Source organism: Bos grunniens, chromosome 21 (genome assembly GCF_055505025.1).
Source record: "Bos grunniens cultivar Pamir isolate PY7600 chromosome 21, Bosgru_T2T1.0, whole genome shotgun sequence".
NCBI classification, from domain to species: domain Eukaryota; kingdom Metazoa; phylum Chordata; class Mammalia; order Artiodactyla; family Bovidae; genus Bos; species Bos grunniens.
In genome coordinates this window covers 3,479,177-3,488,855 of record NC_141185.1, presented here as the reverse complement: position 1 = coordinate 3,488,855, position 9,679 = coordinate 3,479,177, and the positions used below count along the sequence as shown (strand labels likewise).

At 45.5% G+C, this 9,679-nt stretch overlaps 1 protein-coding gene across 16 annotated transcripts in view; it reads left to right on the top strand.

Moving 5' to 3' along the window:
* Positions 1-21: 21 nt before the first annotated feature.
* Positions 22-9,679, top strand: part of TECPR2 (tectonin beta-propeller repeat containing 2) — a 99,583-nt gene continuing 89,925 nt past the window's right edge. For 14 of the 16 annotated variants that reach the window (XM_086362832.1, XM_086362826.1, XM_086362834.1 and 11 more), the window contains exon 1: positions 22-210. The gene's annotated coding sequence lies outside the window, so the exon portion shown is untranslated. The remainder of the gene's footprint in view (positions 211-9,679) is intronic. The other 2 variants (XM_086362823.1, XM_086362824.1) reach the window with 2 other exon arrangements.

Here is a 9,679-nt window from a genome sequence, read left to right as displayed (position 1 = left end):
GGACCGGAAGTCCTCTGCGTCACTTCCGACACGCCCACCGCCCCTAGATCGGGCTCTGCCGCTCTAGCCGGCGGCGGAGCCGGCTGTTCCTCGGAGGTGCCCGTCCCGTTGCCCAGGGAACGGACTCCCGGCAGTCCCCGCGGCCCGGAGTCCATCCCCATCTCCTCCGGCCCGGCCGGGCCGACGAGTCCGGAGGGGCTGCCGCGGGAGGTGAGTCCCGCCACGCCGCCCGGCCCCGCGCTCCCCCGCCCGAGCCGAGCTCCTGCGCCTCAGGGTCTCACTGTCCGTCCCGCCCCCGTTCCCGACCCCCGTCTCGCCAGCGCCAGGTGGCCGAGGCCGTTGCCGTGGCGCCCGAAGCGTCGGACCCCGTTCCGGGCAGAAGCGGGCGGCCCGCTGAGGGAGCCGTCGTCGCCCACGCCTCTGGGCGCCGCGGGTCCGCCGCCCCGCGCGCGCCGCTCGCTCGCCTCTCAGGTTCCGCGCCTTCCGTCTGCCCGGGCCGCGCCCTCGCACCCCCGCCGGCCCCGGGTGCCGAGCTCCAGGGTCTTTCTGAGGGACCCTGCGCCTTGTCCCCCAGCCCGAGCCTCTCAGTCCCGGTCCCTTCATCCGCCCACCAGCGCCTGGCACCAGGCCTTGGCTCGTACCCAGTCGATGCTAAGTGTTCGTTAAATGGATAAGTGAGCGACTCTTCTCTCAGTCCTTTAAGGCCTCAGGCAAGATAGTGAGTGCAGGTTGAAGAGTGCGGCACCCCGGAGTCAGACCCGGCGCACAGCACTGCCCCTTCCTAGCTGTGTTTCAGGGCAAGTGATGTCTCCGTAAACTTGAGTTTCACCATCAGTAAAGTAGGGATTGATAATAGTTTCCAGCTCTGGCTGGGTGAGAAGATTAAACGGGTCAGTGCTTGTGAATTGCTCAGCACCGTGGCCGGGCGCTGTGCATTTCAATAAAGACTAGCTAGCCCCTGCGGTCCTTACCCGCACACCCTACCTACTTTTCTCTTCTCTGCTCTTTTGTTCTTCATCCCTTTTCTTGCTGAGATTCAGGAATTTTATTCCGTCCTATTGCTTCTGTTGACGTTTGTTGGCAGAGTGCGGGGGACCAGCTTGGCAACACCCTTGCCTTATCTGCTGGAGCGATCAGTTGCACTTGGGCTTGACTTCCTCCTAGTAGCCAAGGTCTTGAAAACTTTTATGGAAAGGAGTTCTGGAAATCCCCAAACCCAGATCCCAGGATGGACGGAATCTGGGAATAAAGTCATTGTAGCCCTTGTGTTCACCAGCCCTGGTCCCCTGAGCTGCAAACCACTTTTTACTTCCTCCCGCCTAGAAGCTACCATGCACCTTGGTGAAGCTCTGAATTTGTTTGTTTGTTTGTTTTTGAACATCCCTTGTTGGTTCATTCAGCAGGTAGTTATTTGGTGCCTGTTGTATGCCAGCCACAGTACCAGCTTCTAGAGACGCTGTGGTGGACCAGACAGACCCAGTCCCTGTCCCCAGGGAACTTTCCAGCTTGAGAACCAGCAGGTGTAGGTACAGGGAATGCTCTGCTCGAGTTTTCAGGACTGGCTTGGAGGCTGGTGGTGGAATCAGGGTGGTCCTCTTCTGAAGGAGTGACTAGTAAGGAGCTTTTGTTAGGTTTAAGTTACTTTGTAGTCTCATTGTCTTTTTCAGTGTAAGATTGGCTCCTATTGGATTCGTTTTCCATTTTCCCTAAGAGAAATTAGACCTTAAGTTTGGGGGAGGCCTCATTTTATCTTAGCTTCTGTGTAGTTTGGACAAAATGGTCCTGGAACTTAGTGGGGAAAAGGGAAGGAAAAAGGCATCAGGCAGAGTAGCTGACTGAACTTAGAAAAGTGGAGAATGGATTGGAAAACAGTTACTCATAACAGAAACAAATTTGGAGTCAGGCCTGGAGAGATGTCTAGATACAGAAGAGCATAAGAGCGTGGTAGAATCCAAGGGAGTAGCTGATGGCTCTGTGAACTGCCGAGACAGAAGTGAGCTGTCGTTCGAAGCGTGTGTCAGTTTTAAATGAATGTATTCTTTGGACCCAGACATAAAGAGACCATTGAGTTTTTGCATAATGATGGATGTAAGTGATGTGGAGTGGTTTTATATGTTGTTCTACTATACCTCAGGAATTCTGGCCGTGTTTAGAGAGAGATTAATTCAACAGATATGTGTTGATTGTACCACACTCCCTGGTGGTCTTTTGGAGAGGAGCAGGATGTAGATGAAGACTGGCAGGAAGCCACCGAGGAGGATAGAGAGCAAAGCATGTGGTAACCACGCTCATAGCGTTCTGTGAAGGCGGAGACACACCAGCGAAGTGTCAGAGGGAGTCTGAAGGCTTCCTGTGGCCAGCGCGTTCTTACAAGATATGTGTGGGGGATGGGGAAGGAACGAAAGGGACTTTGCAAAAACCGTGGGAGTTTGGGGCTGTGCTGGCAGACTACTGTGGCTGCAGTGTAGGGTATATGGAAGGAAGAGTGGCCTGAGATGAAGCTAGATACAGGCTGCCTTGTTGAAATGCTCAACTTCATGCTCTGATCAGACTTCAGCCTCTGAGCACTGGCTAACCATCAGGCTTGGGATCAGGGAAGTAACCAGATTTCATTTGAAAGATAAATAACTGCCTCCATCTCATTATGTTCAGCCATAAGATTTTATGTGAAGTCAAGTGGGCCTTAAGAAGTATCACCAGGAACAAAGCTAGTGGAGGTGATGGAATAACAGCTGAGCTATTTCAAATCCTAAAAGATAATGCTGTTAAAGTGCTACACTCAATATGCCAACAAATTTGGGAAACTCAGCCAGTCTAGGACTGAAAAGGTCAGTTTTCATGCCAATCCCAAAGAAAGGCAATGCCAAAGAATGTTCAAACTACCACACAATTACATTCATCTCACATGCTAGCAAAGTAATGCTCAAAATTCTCCAAGCCAGGCTTTAACAGTATGTGAACATGAACTTCCAGATGTTCAAGCTGGATTTAGAAAATGCAGAGGATCCAGAGATCAAATTGTCAACATCTGTTGGATCATTGAAAAAACAGAAGAGTTCCAGGAAAACATCTATTTCTTTTTATTGACTACGTCAAAGCCTTTGACTGTGTGGCTCATAACAAACTGTGGAAAGTTCTTCAAGAGATAGGACTACCAGACCACCTTATCTGCCTCCTGAGAAATCTGTGTGCAGGTCAAGAAGCAACAGGTAGAACCAGACGTGGGGCAACAGACAGGTTCCAAATCGAGAAAGGAGTACCTCAAGGCTGTATATTGTCACCCTGCTTATTTGACTTATATGCAGAGTACATCATACGAAATGCTGGGCTGGATGAAGCACGGGCTGGATGAAGCACAAGCTGGAATCAAGATTGCTGGGAGAAATATCAGTAACCTCAGATATGCAGATGACACCACCCTTATGGCAGAAAGCAAAGAAGGACTAAAGAGCCTCTTGATGAAAGAGAAAGAAGAGAGTGAAAAAGCTGGCTTAAAACTCAATATTAAGAAAACTAAGATCTTGGTATCTTGTCCCATCACTTCATGGCAAATAAATGGGGAAAAAATGGAAACAAGTGACAGACTTAATTTTTTGGGCTCCAAAATCACTGCAGATGGTGACTGCAGCCATGAAAGTAAAAGACGCTTGCTCCTTGGAAGAAAAGCTATGACCGACCTAGACAGCATACTAAAAAGCAGAGACATTAGTTTGCCAACAAAGGTCCATCTAGTCAAAGCTATGATTTTTCCAGTAGTCATGTATGGATGTGAGAGTTGGACCATAAAGGAAGCTGAGCACCAAAGAATTGATGCCTTTGAACTAGGGTGTTGGAGAAGACTCTTGAGAGTCCCTTGGACTGCAAGGAGATCCAACCAGTCCATCCTAAAGGAAATAAGTCCTGAATATTTATTGGAAGGACTGATGCTGAAGCTGAAGCTGCAATACTTTGGCCACCTGATGAGAAGAACTGACTCATTTGAAAAGACCCTGATGCTGGGGAAGATTGAAGGCAGGAGGAGAAGGGGATTACAGGATGAGATGGTTGGATGGCATCACCGACTATATGCACATGAGTTTGAGTAAGCTCCGGGAGTTGGCGATGGACAGGGAAGCCTGGCGTGTTGCAGTCCATGGGGTTGCAAAGAGTGACACGACTGAGCGACTGAACTGAACTGAAAAGATTTTAATACTTAAAAGAATAGTGGATGTTGTAGCCGGAGTTTAATAATAGACTGTACAACAGGGAGACTAATTACCACTTCGTAGAGATTTTGGAGAGAATCCTTAAACCATTAGATTTGTCAGGGTGCTTTGGCAACTTCCAACCATTGTACTAGGTGGATAATTTAGACCATTGTACCAAGTGGATGATTTTTAAATACTGCCAATCAGGTATTTGGGTGCTATCAGTCAGTGTGAAGTCAGCTACCACCTTCCATATGTGTGGGTTGTGGTTATAATGGGGGAGGGAATTATCCTGTCTTGAGGAAGAATGTTGTGATTTTTATATGTTTAATGGAAATATCCATGACCAGAGAAGCATTATTGATTTTAAAGATGGATTGAGAATATTCTTTTGCAGTAAGACCTGAAGTTAACTTTTTAAATTTTTTCATTCAACAGGTTGATGTTGAACATTTACTCCATGCCAAAGGTGTTGTTAGATACTAGGCTTTTCACTGGTAAACAGGAGAGAATTTGTGTTGCTTACAGTTCCCTAGTGGCTCAGAGGTTAAAGCGTCTGCCTCCAATGCAGGAGACCCAGGTTTGATCCCTGGGTCAGGAAGATCCCCTGGAGAAGGAAATGGTAACCCACTCCAGTATTCTTGCCTGGAGAATCCCACAGACAGAGGAGCCTGGCGGGCTACAGTCCACAGGGTCACAAAGAGTCGGACACGACTGAGGGACTTCACCATCACCTTCACAGTCTCATCAGTGAGATGATCATTAAACTGTTTATCAAATAAAGTAATTAAAAGTGTGATGAGAATTATGAAAGACAGGATGAAAAGTTGAGGGATGTGGGGACTGATGGACACTGTCAGTGATCTGGTCAGTGGATGTCTTTCTGAAGCCAGATGTGTGGAGTGAGATTCAAGGTGGTGGGGAGCAGGGAAGATAGTCAGTTCTGAAGCCCAAGGAAGGAATAAGTGGGTGGTAGAGACAGAGCTTAGAGGATGAGTGGGGAGAGGTGGATGTGTGATGGGGGAGCCGGGAAGGGGTCAGGCCAAAGGGCCTCGTCCACAGAAAGGTATTTGGCTGACTCAAAGCACTCGGAAGCCCCACTGAAGAATTTTGAATAGGGTGAGTGATATGAGAGCCACCCATTTCTCTTTCAAAGAACTTTAAAAACAAAACAAAACACTTTTCTGGAGCTGTTCTAGGTTTACAGCAAAACTGAGGGGAAGCTGCAGATACTTCCTTATACTCCCTGAAAGTGAAGGTGAAAGTCGCTCAGTTGTGTCCAACTCTTTGCGACCCCATGGACCATACAGTCCATGGAATTCTTCAGGCCAGAATACTGGGGTGGGTAGCCTTTCCTTTCTCCAGGGGATCTTCCCAACCCAGGGATCGAACCCTGGTCTCCCTTCCCTTGCACATGTATCCCTCCCTTATCACCATCCCCCACCACAGTGGGACATTTGTTACAGTTGGCGAACCAGCATTGATACAGTGTTATCACCCACAGTCCATGGTTTACCTTAGGGTTGGTGGTGTGCATTCCGTCGGTCTGGACAAGTGTGTAGTGGCGTGCATCCATCATGGTGTCAGTACTTTTACTGCCCTAAAAATCCTCTGTGCTCTGCCTGTTTATCCCTTCCCTCCCCACCCAAACCTTGGCAACCCCTTTTCACTGTCTTTATAGTTTGCCTTTTCAGAAGGTTACGTAGTTGGAATTATACAGCATGAAATCTTTTCAGATTGCCTTCTTTCATTTAGTAATGTGCACTTCAAATTCTCCATGTCTTTTCTTTCTTTTTTTTTTTTTCTCCACGTCTTTTCATGATTTAATAACCCATTTATTTTAGTGCTGAATAATATTCCAGTGTCTGGATGTACCAGAGTTTGCTTATTCATTCACTTACTAAAGGACATTCTCATTGCATCCAAATTTTTACAGTTATGATTGAAGGTGCTATAAATATCCTGGTGGGTTTTGTGTGGATGTAAGTTTTGAACTCCTTTAGATAAGTACCAAGGACTGCATTGCTGGATCATGTGATAAGGTTATGTTTAGCTTTGTAAGAAGCCTTCATACCGTCTTCCTAAGTGGCTGCACCGTTTTGTAGCCCCACCAGCAATAAATGAGAGTTCCTGGTGCCCCGCGTTCTCAGCAGCACTCGGTGTTGTCAGTGGTGGAGATTTTGGCCATTCTAGGTTTATAGTGGCTCTTGTTTTAATTTGCATTCTCCTGATGACATACGATGTGGAGCATCTTTTCATAGACTTATTTGATATCTGTATATCTTCTTTGGTAAGGTGTTTTATTAAGATCTTTTGCCCATATTTTAATTGGGTTCTTGAGTTTTAGAAGTTCATTGTATGTTTTGGATAGCAGCCCTTAATCAGGCAGGTATTTTACAAATATGTTTCTCCCAGTTTGTGACTTGTCTTCTCTTTCATGTGCGTAGTCTTTTGTAGAGCAGAAGTTTTTCATTTTAACGAAGCCAGCTTATCAGTTACTTCTTTCATGGGCCGTGCCTTTGGTCTTGTTGCCTAAGACGTCGTCACCGTGCCCAGTCATCTGGGCTCTCCCCGGTATCGCCCTCTGCATGTTTTGTCGTTTCTGTGTCTTACGTTTGGGCCTGTGATGCTCTTTGAGTTAATGTTTGTGAAGAGTGTAAATTCTGTGTCTAGACTCACTGTTTCCCTGTGGGTGTCCAGCTGTTCCAGCACCATTTCTTGAGAAGGCTGTCTTTGCTCCACTGTCTTTGCTCCTTTGTCAGAGGTCAGTAGGCTGTGTTTATGTGGGTCTGTAGCTGCACTTTCTCTTCTGTAGCTTCATTTGTTCTTTCACCAGTACCACACTATCTTGATAATTGGTGCTTTATAGTAAGTTTGCAGTCAGATTATATCAGTCTTCAAACTTCATTTTTTTTTCCATCAATATTGTGTTGATGGGTCTTCTGACTCTATAAAACTTCAGAATTATTTTGTTGAGATCCACAAAATAACTTACTGGCATTACACTGAATCTGGAAATCAAGTTGGGAAGAACTGACATCTTGACAATATTGAATTTTCTTAACTATGTACATGGGATACTTCTCCATTTATTTAGTTCTTTGATTTCATTCCTGTGACTTTTGTAGTTTTCCTTGTATAGCTCTTTACGTATTTTGTTAGGTTTATACTTAAACATTTTATTTGGGGGGATCCAAATGTAAATGATACTATGTTTTAATTTAAAATTCCACTTGTTCATAGCTCCTATATAGGAAAGTGATCGGCTTCTGTTTCTCTTGTATTCTGCAACCTTGCTATAATTGCCTATTAGTTTCAGGAGTTTTATTATTATTTGGGGTTTTCTATCAAATGAACATGTCATCTGCAGAGATAATTTTATTTCTTCCTTTTCAGTCTTACATTTCCTGTCTTATTGTATTAGCTAGAACTTCCAGTATGATACGGAAAAGGAGTGGTGAGAGGGGGACATCCTTGCTTTGTACCTGGTCTTAGTTGGGGAAACTTTGAGTTTCTCACCATTAAGTATGATGTTAGTTGTTGGATTTTTTGGTAGATATTCCTTATCAGGTTGAGGACATCCCCTCTATTTCTGGTTTACTGAAGCTTTTTGTCTTGAGTGAGTGTCAGAGAGCGGATACTTCTTGTTTTTTTGGTAAAAGCTTCATTGAAAATTCACATCCATGTGTATTACCCATTTAAAATGTCCAATTCGGTGTTTTTTACGATATTCATAGAGTTATGCAGCCACCACTACAATCAATTTTAAGACATTTTACCCCCCTAAAAAGAAACTCCAAACCCTTTAGCAACCATCCCCACCCTCACCCTTTTTGCCTCCCAGCTCTAGGCAGTTACTGATCTACTTTTTGTCTATAGACTGGCTACCTCAGGCCATTTGTGTATTTCATCTTGGTGGAATCATCCAGTGTATGGTCTTCTGTGTCTGGCTTCTTTCACTAGGCATAATGTTTTCAAGGCTTATCATATAGTGTGTATCAGTACTTCGTTCCTTTTTACTGCTGAACAATATGTTCTGTTGTATGGATATATCCTGTTTTGTTTATCCATTCATCAGTTGATGGACAGTTGGGTTGTTTTACTTTGGTTTTATGAATGGTAATATTTTGAAATTAAGTTTATGTGTTCAGTTCAGTCGCTCAGTCGTGTCCGACTCTTTGCAACCCCATGAATCACAGCACGCCAGGCCTCCCTGTCCATCACCAACTCCTGGAGTTCACTCAGACTCACATCCATCGAGTCAGTGATGCCATCCAGCCATCTCATCCTCTGTCGTCCCCTTCTCCTCCTGCCCACAATCCCTCCCAGCATCAGAGTCTTTTCCAGTGAGTCAGCTCTTCGCATGAGGTGCCCAAAGTATTGGAGTTTCAGCTTTAGCATCAGTCCTTCCAATGAACACCCAGGACCAATCTCCTTTAGAATGGACTGGTTGGATCTCCTTGCAGTCCAAGGGACTCTCAAGAGTCTTCTCCAACACCACAGTTCAAAAGCATCAATTCTTCAGTGCTCAGCCTTCTTCACAGTCCAACTCTCACATCTTTCATTTCTCTTGGGTATATAATTAGGAATAGAATTGCTGGGTCATATGGTAAATCTGTGTTTAATGTTTTGAGGAATTGCCAGACTTTTCCACAGTGACTGCCTCCTTTTATTCTCTACCAGCAATGTATGGGGCTTCCCAGACAGTGCTAGTGGTCAAGAACCCACCTGCCATTGCAGGAGATGCAAGAGATGTGGGTTTGCTTCCTGGGTCAGGAGAGTCCCCTGAAGTAGAAAGTGATAACCTGCTCCAGTATTCTTGACTGGAAAATCCCATGGACAGAGGAATTTGGCAGGCTACAAGCTGTGGGGCCACAGAGTTGGACACGACTGAGCGTCTAGACAGCAATGTATGAGGGTTCCAGTTCTCCACACCTCTGTTAACACTTACCTGTCTCTTGATTATAGCCATCCTAGTGGGTGTGAAGTGGTAATGTCATTGTGGTTTTGTTTTGCATTTTCCCTGATGATTAATGATGTTGAGCATCTTTTATTGTGCTTATTGGCCATTTGTATGTCTTCTGTGGATAAATGTCTATTCAGATCCCACTATTCAGTTGGTCACTTGAAAATTATCTTTTAATTATTGAGTTTTAAGAATTTTTCATGTATCGTGGATATAAGTCCTTTGTCAGATAAATGATTTTTTTCCCAGTATGTTGGTTGTCTTTTCTCTCTTTTTTTTTTTTGGCTGCACTTTGCAGCATAGAGGGTCTTAGTTCTCCTACCAGGGATCAAACCTGTGCCCCTGTGTTGGGAGTGTGGAGTCTTAACCACTGGACCACAGGGAAGCCCGTCTTTTCATTTTTCTTTCTTTAGTTTTGGCTGTGCTGGGTCTTCGTTGCTGCGCCCAGGCTCCCTGCAGTCGTGGTGAGCAGGGGCTGCTCTTTGTTGCAGGGCTTCTCATTGCTGTGGCTTCTCCTGTTGCGGAG